General features: G+C 43.7%; 1 protein-coding gene across 1 annotated transcript in view; it reads left to right on the top strand.

Moving 5' to 3' along the window:
- Positions 1-6,636: 6,636 nt before the first annotated feature.
- Positions 6,637-15,741, top strand: part of LOC143766847 (gastrula zinc finger protein XlCGF66.1-like) — an 82,726-nt gene continuing 73,621 nt past the window's right edge. The window contains exon 1 of the mRNA XM_077254834.1: positions 6,637-6,710. The gene's annotated coding sequence lies outside the window, so the exon portion shown is untranslated. The remainder of the gene's footprint in view (positions 6,711-15,741) is intronic.

A 15,741-nucleotide genomic window follows, 5' to 3' on the forward strand; every position in this document is an offset into this window, starting at 1 on the left:
ACCGACACAGGCTCGGAGGCCGAGGCAGGCCCATCACAACGTGAGCAACAACGCCAAAGTGATGAAGATGTCCCTGGACCATCAGAGGAGGAAGGTCGAGAAGCCCCAAACCCTCAAGAGGATCATGCCCAGCAGGAAGAACAGCCCAGGAGCAGCAGCCCAACATTGCCCCTATCTAGGTCACCACTGGCATCAATACCACAGCGAATGCGCCGAAGGAGAGAAGCCCAAAATCTCGTGACAAGGAGGGAGATTGATCGACGTGTAATGGATTATATTGGTCGCACCATTTCAGATGATGGCGAGGAAGCATTTTGTCGCAGCTTGGCCCAACATCTTCGCCGAATACCACTGGATTTAAGGTTAAATACTAAAACAGCGATAATGCACCTCATACATGCTGCAACCCCCCCCCAAAATCCTCGTGAGCTTTTTGAACTAATTGAGAAAAACCACCAACAGCTGTCTGCCTGCCCCGATGCCTCCAGCTCTGGCACTGCTCATGTCCCTGCAACTAGGGAGCCACAACAAACAGCTATAACTAGTCAAAATAGTGTCTCTGGGCGGCCATCTTCATCTGTAATTTCCACACAATCCTTGCCACGTCATAGTATTGGTGAAGGGCAATTAGGTCAGGAGCATGGCAACATAGGCCAACCGCCTCCTTTTTGTGGTTATTCAAACACCATCAGCAATATTACCCACACACAGACTCAGCAAGCATGGCCCCCATACCAAAGACATTATGGTCAGCAAGGTCAATATGGTCCACAGTATAGGGAAGCAAATGTATTTGGGCAGGGTGAAGGCTGACTTCCTCGGGCTCAACCCCAAAATTTAAATTTTGCACAACCAAGCAATATATTTCCCCAGCAACATACACAACAAGCAGCTTTCTATTCTCATGGCCAAGTTGATTATGTGCCCAGTCAGCAACACATAATGCGAACACAGGCCAACCTCCCAGCATCAATCAATCAAAATGCTCCACGTGAGCAAAGCACTGTTCCAGAAGGCACCAATATTCACAGTTCAACCTCTTCCCCAACCACATCCCATAATTCTTTTATAGATTTGTAAAGTTTGAAAATGTTTCCATGGTTAATTTTTGGCAAACATTGTCTAGTTGAAAGTTTAGGCAAAAGGTAGCCTTGTTAGTTTTGGAAGTTGTATTCTTTCCAAGCCAAAATGTCGTTGCCACACATAGATTTGGCTATTTTGACATGAAAACATGTAGCCAATGTAAGGATTACAACTACTTTCCCAAGATAATCGAGTAGAAGCCAAGAGGGGGAATTTGTGGCCTTGCTAAATGCCCCTTAAAGCTTGGCTTATACAAAATTTGTTATGTTGTTCCAAATTAGTCACAAATTCAAATTCCTTATATGACGGTCAACACCCCGGCGAGTATAAGCCCTCCTAACATAGGCTATTATTTATCCATCGACTATTGGTGCCACTGTGCCTCCATCATCTCCTTGCTCACATTTATGTAGTGCGAGGTACCCCCATGGACCCCAAAATTGTTTGTTGAAAGCTTATGACCATGGTCAAGTTGGGCAAAAAACTAAAACCACAACAATGCCTTTTTTGTCAACGCCAAACAAGGCTATCCTGACATTTGTCCAAACATAATGTTTGCAGTTAGGTACGACCTGATGCGTCTAGCCCCAGTCATGAAGCCATAACATAACATCATAGACCCACCCATTCACACAATGTTCGTTTTCCTCCAAAAAAAAAACATCACTAGTAATTGCAAACATCACAACCAGCAACCTCACCCTGAACAGCCAATCATTGTTTGTTTGACTTGTAATGTTTTTTTGTTTGTAAATTAGCCAAGCATTGCCAAGTATGGCACTTTTTGTGTTTTTCTAAATGAAGGCGGAATCTTGTTTTTCTGTTTGTACAAATAAACAACACGTTTGTTCTTGCTTTGGGTATTTTCCTAATTTTGAAACTCAAAACATTGTTTGAAAACATATCTAAGGTAAATTTAGGAACACTTAGAAGAAAAATAACAAATCCACAACAATTGTCTCCAATCAGATTACAACATTTTCTTGCCAGGGTATTGCTCCCTCCTGCGAAACAAAATAATTTGCTAAAAAATTACGGACTCTGAGGCCTGAGAGCTGGGTTCGTCTGGTCAAAGCCTGGGCAATGTGTGGAGGATTGATTGGTGAGCCTAAATTGCCATCCAGAGACGCCGATACATCATGTTGCCGGGTAAAGTTGTGGAGTATGACGCAGGCCTTTATTACTATGTCCACATTGTTGGGGCTTAACTGGATGGAACTATGCAAGACCCTCCATTTAGCTGTCAAGATACCAAATGCACATTCCACCAGACGACGTGCACGAGTTAGTCTATAGTTAAAAATGCGCCCACGTCTGTCCAGACCCCGGCGCGGATAAGGCCTCATCACATTCCCTGTTAGCTGAAAGGCCTCATCACCAACTACCACATATGGCATTGGTTGACCACCAGAAGAAGGAAGACTCCTCGGGGGTGGCACACACAATTCATTGGCCTTCAGCCGCCGACCCATAATGGAAGAACTGAAGATTCGAGAATCTCCAGTTCTTCCATAGGCCCCTATATCTACAATTATAAAATTGTACTTGCTGTCAACTAAGGCCAACAAGACAACTGAAAAATAACCCTTATAATTGTAGTATAGGGACCCAGAGTTCGGCGGCTTCTTGACCCGGATGTGCTTCCCATCAAGGGCACCGAGACAATTGGGAAATTGGCACGTGTCATAGATGCCATTAGCAATCCGTTCCCAATCTTCGGTAGTGGGCTGAGGCATCACTTTGTCCTTTAAGGCAATCCATATCTGGGAGCATGTGTGCTTCACTATATTTGATATAGTCGGTACACCCAGAAGAAACTCGAGATGTAGTGAAGCATAGGTTTGGCCCGTTGACAAAAACCTAGAAATGTAAACAGCAAAACACAAACAGCAACAAATTAGAGATGATGAATATGAGACCATGTTTAAGTAAACCAAAAAGATTTCGATAGTGCCAAAAGGTTTTTGTTTAGAACAAAAAAAGCCTAACCCCACCCCTTAGTATAGGTAGGGGTAGGGGTAGGGTTATGGATAGTGGTATGGCAAAACAGTGGATTAAGCACACATATGGGTTATGGGCGTACTCAGGCCAAATAGGCCAACTTGGTGCGATACATTTTTCATGTTACCCTTGCTGAAAGGAAAAAATTAGGATGTAACCAAAAGGTTTGGATTAACCTTTTTTTTTTTGTTTGGTTTGAAAAGCTTGTTTAACCCAAAAACCATATATACTCGATTAGAAGCCGAGATTTACCCATAAAAGTTTAGGCCTGAAAGTGCCCCTCTCGGCTTATACTCGAGTCACGGTCGGCCGCAGGGTCAGTGGGTGAGGGGGAGAGAGGATCGGCGCATACTCAGCTAGTCCCAGCGCTCCTGGCGCTCCCCCTGCCTGTAACACTGTCTTCAGGGCCGCAGCTAGTCCCCTGTTCAGCTGTCACGTGGGTCCGCTCATTAGAGAAATGAAGATGGACTCCACTCCCATAGGGGTGGTGGCGCATATTCATTTCTCGAATCAGCGGTGCCAGTGACCGCTGACAGAGGAAGAGCTGCAGCACCCAAAGACAGTGTTACAGGCCGGGGGAGCGCCCGCACTAGGTGAGTATTTGAGATTCAACTGTCCATGTTCCACCCGGCCATCGCCGCTCTGTCTTCCCGTCCTCTGGCTATGAGTGTTCAGCTCAGAGAGCACGATGACACATATAGTGTGCGCGCCGCCCTCGGCCTGAACAGTCATTGCGGAGAGACGCCGAGCCAGACGGTGAGGAGCTGCAAGCAAGAGAGGTGAGTATGTTTTTATTGTTTGCAAATTGCTGCAGCAGCAGAAGCAGCATTATATATGGCACAGCTTTACAAGGAGCATCTATGGGGCAATAATCAACGGTATGGAGCATTATATATGGCACAGCTTTCTATGGAAACTCCTTTTGGCCAATAATGAACGGTATGGAGCATCTCTTTTTAGTTTGGTAAGTCACCGGTAGATGCTGTTTTTTCAACCCTAGGCTTATACTCGAGTATATACGGTATGTCGCAAACAAACAATGTCGGAATCAGCAGGATACATACCTGAGTTTAAATACTAAAGGGAGAGTGACGTTAATTGTATTAATTTGGCCATTCATTCAAGGGACACTGACACCTGAATTTGTATGGACCAATCTTTAGACCTAGGGGCATGGTTTTTGTGTGTTTGAAGCACCCTTTCCTTACCTGCCGGCTGCATGCTGGCTGCAATATTGCATTGAAGTACATTCTCTGACCTCCGTAGTACACGCCTGCACATTGTCTTGTGCAGGCATGTACGACGGAGGACAGAGAATGAACTTCAATGAAATCTTGCATCCAGCATCCAGCCGGCAGGTAAGGAAAGGGTGCATCAAACACCTGAAAACCACACCCCTAGGTCTAAAGATTGGTCCATACAAATTCAGGTGACAGTGTCCCTTTAACATGTCCTAAACCAGTGTGCAGGAATGGCTTAGGCAAACTTAAAGCAAACATGTCAATTTAATTTGGGATATATCAACATTCATATATGTTTACAATATGTGCTTTTCCGGTGGAAATTTACCGTAAGGTTAACAGGAGACGTTCTTCGGCAGAAATGCATCGACGAAAATGTGTATTTTTAAACGTAATGGCTGGCCGAAGCTCTGCAAGGAGATAGTCAAAGGCCTCAACTGACATCCTGGTGTAGTTAAAAAATTTATCCCTATGCATCCGCAGATGTTCATATAGGCGCACAAAATGTCCTTTTCTGGGCCGATGGGTGAGGAGCGGATGCACCCAAAATCGACGCCGCCTCCTCGGAGCATCAACAAGGGGATATCCCACTCCATATTCCCGTGATAGCATCCAGTTAAAGAGGAGCTCCTCAGTAGGGTCCAGACTAAGATTTCTGGCAGCCATGCTTGCTTGTTGATCAGCCAAAAAGTGCCCAAAACAAACCTCACAACAAGCAATCACAGATGTTGCTAAATGCCTTTATATAGGCCTAGCACACATGAATTCTGATTGCTTGCGTTTTTTCTGTACGTTAAAAACGGATTGCATACGGATGTCATACGGATGGTGCGATAAAAAAAACGCATGGCACTCGCATAACACTCGCATGACAATCGCATACGTTCCATCCGTTTTTTCGGTCCAGATTACGGACCGTTTTTTATCTCGCAAGTGGAAAGGGACCCTAAGGCCGGAGACACACTGGTGCGAGATACGGCCGAGTCTTGCTGGTTAAAAGCAAGCTGTGGCACCGGCTCTCTGGAGCGGAGCGTGCGGCTCCATGTATTGCTATGCAGCTGCACGCTCCGCTCCGGAGTGCAGGTGCCACAGCTTGCTTTTAACCAGCGAGACTCGGCCGTATCTCGCACCAGTGTGTCTCTGGCCTTAGCCGGACACTGGAAGGGGGTAAATAAGCGAGATTTCGGCATTTTAGCCCCCGGTGTGGAGGCGATAGCACAATCATATGCCGCCATATACTAGACGTCCGGTAACCGGTGATAATCCCCTCATGTGTGGGGTCTATTTGTCTCCAGAGAAATCACACGTTACATTCCACACAGAACATTGTGTAGAAAAGGCGGCGCGAGGTGATTGTGCCAGTAGTGAGGGCGAATAATGGCGGGAATGTCACTGACTGAGGAGAAGTCTCCATGTAGCGTCTTCACTGCAGATCACGTGACCCCTGACTCCTCCCCCTGTGACCTCATCACAGGTCCAGTGCGCACAGAGCAGCCATATATGTGGTAGTGATGGGACTTCGGGGTTTTTTTTGGGAATCGGCTCTTTCGGCTCTTGAATCGGCTCTTCAGTAATCTCACCAAAATAATGACACAAAACCTTCTAGTTAACAGATTAACATTGTTTATATTATTTTTCATTATAAGAACATCAAACAAATGCAAAAAATGTGCAACGGGGTATAGGAGCGGAGACCCGGCCATCATACCTCATGTGAGTGTCCACTCTGTAATTGTAATCTTTCTCGGTACAATCTGATAGAGGTAGTGAGCGCTAATATACCTGCTGTGTGGCAGTAATTAACTAATTAGAGCTCTATTTATTCCACCACCGATGTTCACTGAGCTCTGTGCACCACTGTCACATTTTCTGACAGGTTGCAGCTCATTAGAAGACAGGTCCTTTTGTATGGGCATTTTTTGCTATTGATTCCTCAGATAGGTTTTTTATTGATGTTATGTGGATATATCCGCTCCATTTACATTTGGAGGTTTTTTGCTGGTAAAAATTATTATTGTTATTTTGTAATTATTAATAAACATTACTGCATTTAATATTAATGAACATTGTGGTTTGAGTCTTGTTGCGTGTTTTTCATGGCAATTCTAGACTTATTTTTGGATTTGAGTACTTTCAGCAGCAGCTTTCCTCTCTCCCCCTCCAGCACACAGACTCTCCTGGCTCCTTCCTCCCCCTCCACCACCAGGCTGAGGGAAGGGAGGAGAGCAGAGAGCCACTAGATAACAAGCGGCTCACTGATAGGTGCCGGCTCATATCGTTCACAGTGAAGAGCCGCCTCTTTGAGTCGGCTCGTTCATGAACGTCACATCACTAATATGTGGAGTGCGGCTCCGGTTGAGCCTAGACTGTATGGGCTCCTGTCAGGTATATATTATTGTAGATACAGACTGTACGGGCCCCTGTCAGGTATATATTATTGTAGATATAGACTGTATGGGCTCCTGTCAGGTATATATTATTGTAGATACAGACTGTACGGGCTCCTGTCAGGTATATATTAGTGATGATATCAGAATGTACGGGCCCCTGTCAGGTATATATTACTGATGATATCAGAATGTAAGGGCCCCTGTCAGGTATATATTAGTGATGATATCAGAATGTATGGGCCCCTGTCAGGTATATATTATTGTAGATACAGACTGTACGGGCTCCTGTCAGGTATATATTATTGTAGATATAGACTGTACGGGCCCCTGTCAGGTATATATTATTGTAGATATAGACTGTACGGGCTCCTGTCAGGTATATATTATTGTAGATATAGACTGTACAGGCTCCTGTCAGGTATATATTATTGTAGATACAGACTGTACGGGCTCCTGTCAGGTGTATATTAGTGATGATATCAGAATGTAAGGGCCCCTGTCAGGTATATATTAGTGATGGTATCAGAATGTATGGGCTCCTGTCAGGTATATATTAGTGATATCAGAATGTATGGGCTCCTGTCAGGTATATATTAGTGATGATATCAGAATGTATGGGCCCCTGTCAGGTATATATTATTTATGATATCAGAATGTATGGGCCCCTGTCAGGTATATATTAGTGATGGTATCAGAATGTATGGGCCCCTGTCAGGTATATATTAGTGATGGTATCAGAATGTATGGGCTCCTGTCAGGTGTATATTAGTGATGATATCAGAATGTACGGGCCCCTGTCAGGTATATATTAGTGATGGTATCAGAATGTATGGGCCCCTGTCAGGTATATATTAGTGATGGTATCAGAATGTATGGGCTCCTGTCAGGTATATATTAGTGATGATATCAGAATGTAAGGGCCCCTGTCAGGTATATATTAGTGATGGTATCAGAATGTATGGGCTCCCGTCAGGTATATATATTAGTGATGATATCAGAATGTATGGGCTCCTGTCAGGTATATATTAGTGATGATATCAGAATGTATGGGCTCCTGTCAGGTATATATTACTGATGATATCAGAATGTATGGGCCCTGTCAGGTATATATTACTGATGATATCAGAATGTATGAGCCCCTGTCAGGTATATATTATTGTAGCTATAGACTGTACGGGCTCCTGTCAGGTATATATTATTGTAGATATAGACTGTATGGGCTCCTGTCAGGTATATATTATTGTAGATATAGATTGCACGGGCTCCTGTCAGGTATATATTATTGTAGATACAGACTGTACGGGCTCCTGTCAGGTATATATTATTGTAGATATAGACTGTACGGGCTCCTGTCAGGTATATATTATTGTAGATATAGACTGTACGGGCTCCTGTCAGGTACATATTATTGTAGATATAGACTGTACGGGCTCCTGTCAGGTATATATTATTGTAGCTATAGACTGTACGGGCTCCTGTCAGGTATATATTAGTGATGATATCAGCATGTATGGGCTCCTGTCAGGTGTATATTAGTGATGATATCAGAATGTATGGGCCCCTGTCAGGTATATATTAGTGATGATATCAGAATGTACGGGCTCCTGTCAGGTATATATTAGTAATGATATCAGAATGTATGAGCCCCTGTCAGGTATATATTAGTGATGATATCAGACTGTATGGGCTCCTGTCAGGTATATATTAGTAATGATATCAGAATGTATGAGCCCCTGTCAGGTATATATTAGTGATGATATCAGACTGTATGGGCTCCTGTCAGGTATATATTAGTGATATCAGAATGTATGGTCTCCTGTCAGGTATATATTACTGATGATATCAGAATGTACGGGCCCCTGTCAGGTATATATTATTGTAGCTATAGACTGTACGGGCTCCTGTCAGGTATATATTATTGTAGATACAGACTGTACGGGCTCCTGTCAGGTATATATTACTGATGATATCAGAATGTATGGGCCCCGTCAGGTATATATTAGTGATGATATCAGAATGTATGGGCCCCGTCAGGTATATATATTAGTGATGATATCAGCATGTATGGGCCTCTGTCAGGTATATATTAGTAATGATATCAGAATGTATGAGCCCCTGTCAGGTATATATTAGTGATGATATCAGAATGTATGGGCTCCTGTCAGGTTTATATATTGTAGATATAGACTGTACGGGCTCCTGTCAGGTATATATTAGTGATGATATCAGAATGTATGGGCCCCTGTCAGGTATATATTAGTGATGGTATCAGAATGTATGGGCCCCTGTCAGGTATATATTACTGATGATATCAGAATGTATGGGCCCCGTCAGGTATATATATTAGTGATGATATCAGAATGTATGGGCTCCTGTCAGGTATATATTAGTGATGATATCAGAATGTATGGGCTCCTGTCAGGTATATATTAGTGATGGTATCAGAATGTATGGGCTCCTGTCAGGTATATATTAGTGATGGTATCAGAATGTATGGGCCCCTGTCAGGTATATATTACTGATGATATCAGAATGTATGGGCCCCGTCAGGTATATATATTAGTGATGGTATCAGAATGTATGGGCTCCTGTCAGGTATATATTACTGATGATATGAGAATGTACGGGCTCCTGTCAGGTATATATATTAGTGATGATATCAGAATGTATGGGCTCCTGTCAGGTATATATTAGTGATGATATCAGAATGTATGGGCTCCTGTCAGGTATATATTAGTGATGATATCAGAATGTATGGGCCCCTGTCAGGTATATATTAGTGATGATATCAGAATGTATGGGCCCCTGTCAGGTATATATTACTGATGATATCAGAATGTATGGGCCCCTGTCAGGTATATATTACTGATGGTATCAGAATGTATGGGCCCCTGTCAGGTATATATTACTGATGGTATCAGAATGTATGGGCCCCTGTCAGGTATATATTATTGTAGATATAGACTGTACAGGCTCCTGTCAGGTATATATTATTGTAGATACAGACTGTACGGGCTCCTGTCAGGTATATATTATTGTAGATACAGACTGTACAGGCTCCTGTCAGGTATATATTATTGTAGATATAGACTGTATGGGCCCCTGTCAGGTATATATTAGTGATATCAGAATGTATGGGCCCCTGTCAGGTATATATTAGTGATGATATCAGAATGTATGGGCCCCTGTCAGGTATATATTAGTGATGATATCAGAATGTATGGGCCCCCGTCAGGTATATATTATTGTAGATACAGACTGTACAGGCTCCTGTCAGGTATATATTATTGTAGATATAGACTGTATGGGCCCCTGTCAGGTATATATTATTGTAGATATAGACTGTATGGGCCCCTGTCAGGTATATATTATTGTAGATATAGACTGTATGGGCCCCTGTCAGGTATATATGCTGCGATTGTTCTCGTATGCTGATTTGGCATGAAAAAATAATCACAGATGTGATCTGCCCCATAGATTAACACTGGTCCGAGTGCTATGCTTTCTCACATAGCGCTCATCCGTATTCTACGCTAGTGTGACCCTGGCCTTAAACTTATGAAGCGACACAGACCACCTGCAGTTCAGCCACCATCAATATTTAAATTACAAGTTTTTCACCATCCAAAAAAATGCTAATTTTAACCTAGTTCCATAGGTTTCTTAAAGGGAACCTGTCACCAGGTTTTCCCCATATATAGTACCACCAGCACCTATATGCCCTTATACACACCCTTCTAGAGTGCTGTACCGTATATACTCGCGTATAAGCCGAAATTTTTGGGGGCAGAAAGAGACCCTCTCGGCTTATACTCGAGTCATTGTCGGCGGGGAAGCGGCGGCTGTCACATACTCACCTGCTCCTGGCGCGGTCCCTGCATGTCGCAGCTCTTCCTGTGTTCAGCGGTCACGTGGTTCTGCTCATTAATGAATATGGACGCATAATGGTTAAGGCTATGTGCGCATGTTGCAGATTTGCTTGAGGAAATGTCTGCATGGTTAGTGCATCTCTTAGCAGAAAACGCAGTGGAAATTCTGTACTTTTTTATGCGGATTTGATGCGTTTCTGTAAATCGTGAGCGCTAAATAAAGATATATTAAAAAATAAATAAAGGAATTTGATGCATTTCCTTATTCAAACTCTTCACGAGATACCCTCATTAATATTAACTAAAGACACACACACACCCATGTAGGAGCATTAACATAATTAACCTACATATGCTGTAAAAAAAACAACTAAGAAACCTGCGTGAAATGCAATATGTTTATTTTTCAAAAAATAAAACCTGCATGGGCTCCCGCATAATTTTCATAACCAGCAGTGGGAAAGCTGACAGCTGATGTTACTATTCTGGAAAGGAGCCAATAACCATAAAGGTTCCCAGGCTATTAATATCAGCTCACAGCTTTTTGCTTAGCCTTTACTGGCTATTTTACAGGGGGACACAAAATATTGACATAAAATCCAACCAGCAAATGCTAGGCAGACAGCTGTAGGCTGATATTTATAGCCTGTGAAGAGGCCATGGATATTGGCAGCCCCACAGGCTAAAAACCATCAGCTCTCAGCCGTCGCAGAAATGGCGCATCTTATAGATGTGTCAATTCTGGCACTTAGCCTCGCTCTTCCCACTTGCCCTGTAGCAGAGGGGTTCATAATTGTGCAGTTGATGTCACCTTTTTATTGTCAAGTAACATCAAGCCCACAGGTTAGTAATGGAGAGGCATCTATCAGACATCTCTCCATTACTAAGCTGGCCTAATGTCACCTTACAATACAAAGGTGACATTAACCCCTTATTACCCCATATGCCACCGCTACAGGGCAGTGAGAAGACAGAAGATGAGTGCCAGAATTGGCGCATCTTACAGATGCACCTTTTCTGGGGTGGCAATACCATGGTCCCTCTCTAGGCTATAATATCTGTCCTCAGTCACTGGCTTTCCCTCTGTGGCACAGAAAATTGTGCGGGAGCCCACGCCAGTTATTTCAGTGAAAACATTATTAAATACATACAGGCCCCAAATTTTACACACACACACACACACACACACACACACACACACACACACACACACACACACACACACACACACACACACTACTAACCATATTAGTCACTGACCTATATAAGTCTAACTGTTCTGCAATGGTTTACTGTATGTAAACCATGTCTCCTATCCTGTCAGCCTCTGCAATGATTTAACAGAAGCCGACAAATTAACTATCAGCTATTCCGCTGTCCGTGTGATATATTATAATATATATATATATATATATATATATATATATATATATATATATATACACACACACACACACACACACACACACACAGTACAGACCAAATGTTTAGACACACCTCATTTAAAGATTTTTCTGTATTTTCATGACTATGAAAACTGTACATTCACACTGAAGGCATCAAAACTATGTGGAATTATATACTTAATAAAAGTGTAAGGCCACTGAAAATATGTCTTATATTTTAGGTTTTTTAAAGTAGCCACCTTTTGCTTTGATGACTGCTTTGCACACTCTTGGCAGTCTCTTGATGAGCTTCAAGAGGTAGTCACTGGGAATGGTCTTCCAACAATCTTGAAGGAGTTCCCAGAGATGCTTAGCACTTGTTGGCCCTTTTTGCCTTCACTCTGCGGTCTAGCTCACCCCAAACCATGTCGATTGGGTTCAGGTCTGGTGACTGTGGAGGCCAGGTCATCTGGCGTAGCACCCCATCACTCTCCTTCTTGGTCAAATAGCCCTTACACAGCCTGGAGGTGTGTTTGGGGTCATTGTCCTGTTGAAAAATAAATGATGGTCCAACTAAAAGCAAACCGGATGAAATAGCATGTCGCTGCAAGATGCTGTGGTAGCCATGCTGGTTCAGTATGCCTTCAATTTTGAATAAATCCCCAACAATGTCACCAGCAAAGCCCCCCACACCATCACACCTCCTCCTATATGCTTCACGGTGGAAACCAGGCATTTAGAGTCCATCCGTTCACCTTTTCTGTGTACAAAGACACGGTGGTTGGAACCAAAGATCTCAAATTTGGACTCATCTGACCAAAGCACAGATTTCCACTGGTCTAATGTCCATTCCTTGCGTTATTTAGCCCAAACAAGTCTCTTCTGCTTGTTGCCTGTCCTTAGCAGTGGTTTCCTAGCAGCTATTTTACCATGAAGGCCTGCTGCACAAAGTCTCCTCTTAAGGGCTTGTTTCCATTCCATAATAGCCAGCAGCAGCGGAGCCCCCCAAAATCCCACCGCAGGGGTCCCCCACAATAGCCAGCAGCAGCGGAGCCCCCCCAAATCACACCACAAGGGTCCCCCACAGTAGCCAGCAGCAACGGAGCCCCCCCAAATCCCATCGCAGGGGTCCCCCACAATAGCCAGCAGCAGCGGAGCCCCCCTAAAATCTCACCGCAGGGGTCCCCCACAATAGCCAGCAGCAGCGGAGCCCCCCAAATCCCACCGCAGGGGTCCCCCACAATAGCCAGCAGCAGCGGAGCCCCCCCAAATCCCACCGCAGGGGTCCCCCACAATAGCCAGCAGCAGCGGAGCCCCCCAAAATCCCACCGCAGGGGTCCCCCACAATAGCCAGCAGCAGCGGAGCCCTCCAAAATCCCACCGCAGGGATCCCCACAATAGCCAGCAGCAGCGGAGCCCCCCAAAATCCCACCGCAGGGGTCCCCCACAATAGCCAGCAGCAGCGGAGCCCCCCAAAATCCCACCGCAGGGGTCCCCCACAATATAGCCAGCAGCAGCGGAGCCCCCAAATACCACCGCAGGGGTCCCCCACAATAGCCAGCAGCAGCGGAGCCCCCCAAAATCCCACCACGGGTCACTCCCCACACAGACAAGTAGGTCGACCACCACAGGGCCTCCCCCCAATAGCGAATAGCGATCGGCAAGTAGCATTTTTCACCCTGAAGCCACTGACCTCCATGGCGTCCACAAGCTGTCATGCTGCTTTCCTTTGCCGCCTTGGAGAACACGCCCCCTCCCGATAGGACACGCCCCCGGAAATGACGTCACACCTGGAAGGAGCCCATACACTCTAGCATGGTTGAGCCTAGAGTGTATGGGCTCCTTCCAGGTCCTGACTGCAGCCCATACACTCTAGCCGGCTCACTACTGAAGATGCTAGAGTGTATGGGCTCCTTCCTAGTATATATTATGATATAGAATGTACGGGCTCCTGTCAGGTATATATTATTGTAGATACAGACTGTACGGGCTCCTGTCAGGTATATAGTATTGTAGATACAGACTGTACGGGCTCCTGTCAGGTATATATTATTGTAGATACAAACTGTACGGGCTCCTGTCAGGTATATATTATTGTAGATATAGACTGTACGGGCTCCTGTCAGGTATATATTATTGTAGATATAGACTGTACAGGCTCCTGTCAGGTATATATTATTGTAGATATAGACTGTACAGGCTCCTGTCAGGTATATATTATTGTAGATACAGACTGTACAGACTCCTGTCAGGTATATATTATTGTAGATATAGACTGTACGGGCTCCTGTCAGGTATATATTATTGTAGATACAGACTGTACGGGCTCCTGTCAGGTATATATTATTGTAGATATAGACTGTACACGCTCCTGTCAGGTATATATTATTGTAGATACAGACTGTACGGGCTCCTGTCAGGTATATATTATTGTAGATATAGACTGTACGGGCTCCTGTCAGGTATATATTATTGTAGATATAGACTGTACGGGCTCCTGTCAGGTATATATTATTGTAGATACAGACTGTACGGGCTCCTGTCAGGTATATATTATTGTAGATATAGACTGTACACGCTCCTGTCAGGTATATATTATTGTAGATACAGACTGTACGGGCTCCTGTCAGGTATATATTATTGTAGATACAGACTGTACGGGCTCCTGTCAGGTATATATTATTGTAGATATAGACTGTACACGCTCCTGTCAGGTATATATTATTGTAGATACAGACTGTACGGGCTCCTGTCAGGTATATATTATTGTAGATACAGACTGTACGGGCTCCTGTCAGGTATATATTATTGTAGATACAGACTGTACGGGCTCCTGTCAGGTATATATTATTGTAGATATAGACTGTATGGGCTCCTGTCAGGTATATATTATTGTAGATACAGACTGTACGGACTCCTGTCAGGTATATATTATTGTAGATACAGACTGTATGGACTCCTGTTAGGTATATATTATTGTAGATATAGACTGTACGGACTCCTGTCAGATATATATTATTGTAGATACAAACTGTACGGGCTCCTGTCAGGTATATATTAATGTAGATACAGACTGTACGGGCTCCTGTCAGGTATATATTATTGTAGTTACAGACTGTACGGGCTCCTGTCAGGTATATATTATTGTAGATATAGACTGTACGGGCTCCTGTCAGGTATATATTATTGTAGATATAGACTGTACAGGCTCCTGTCAGATATATATTATTGTAGATACAGACTGTATGGGCTCCTGTCAGGTATATATTATTGTAGATATAGACTGTATGGGCTCCTGTCAGGTATATATTATTGTAGATATAGACTGTACAGGCTCCTGTCAGGTATATATTATTGTAGATATAGACTGTACAGGCTCCTGTCAGATATATATTATTGTAGATACAGACTGTATGGGCTCCTGTCAGGTATATATTATTGTAGATATAGACTGTATGGGCTCCTGTCAGGTATATATTATTGTAGATATAGACTGTACAGACTCCTGTCAGATATATATTATTGTAGATATAGACTGTACGGACTCCTGTCAGATATATATTATTGTAGATATAGACTGTACGGACTCCTGTCAGATATATATTATTGTAGATACAAACTGTACGGGCTCCTGTCAGGTATATATTATTGTAGATATACACTGTACGGGCTCCTGTCAGGTATATATTAATGTAGATACAGACTGTGCGGGCTCCTGTCGGATATATATTATTGTAGATACAGACTGTACGGGCTCCTGTCAGGTATATAT

The sequence above is a fragment of the Ranitomeya variabilis genome, chromosome 4, assembly GCF_051348905.1.
Source record: "Ranitomeya variabilis isolate aRanVar5 chromosome 4, aRanVar5.hap1, whole genome shotgun sequence".
Taxonomy (NCBI): domain Eukaryota; kingdom Metazoa; phylum Chordata; class Amphibia; order Anura; family Dendrobatidae; genus Ranitomeya; species Ranitomeya variabilis.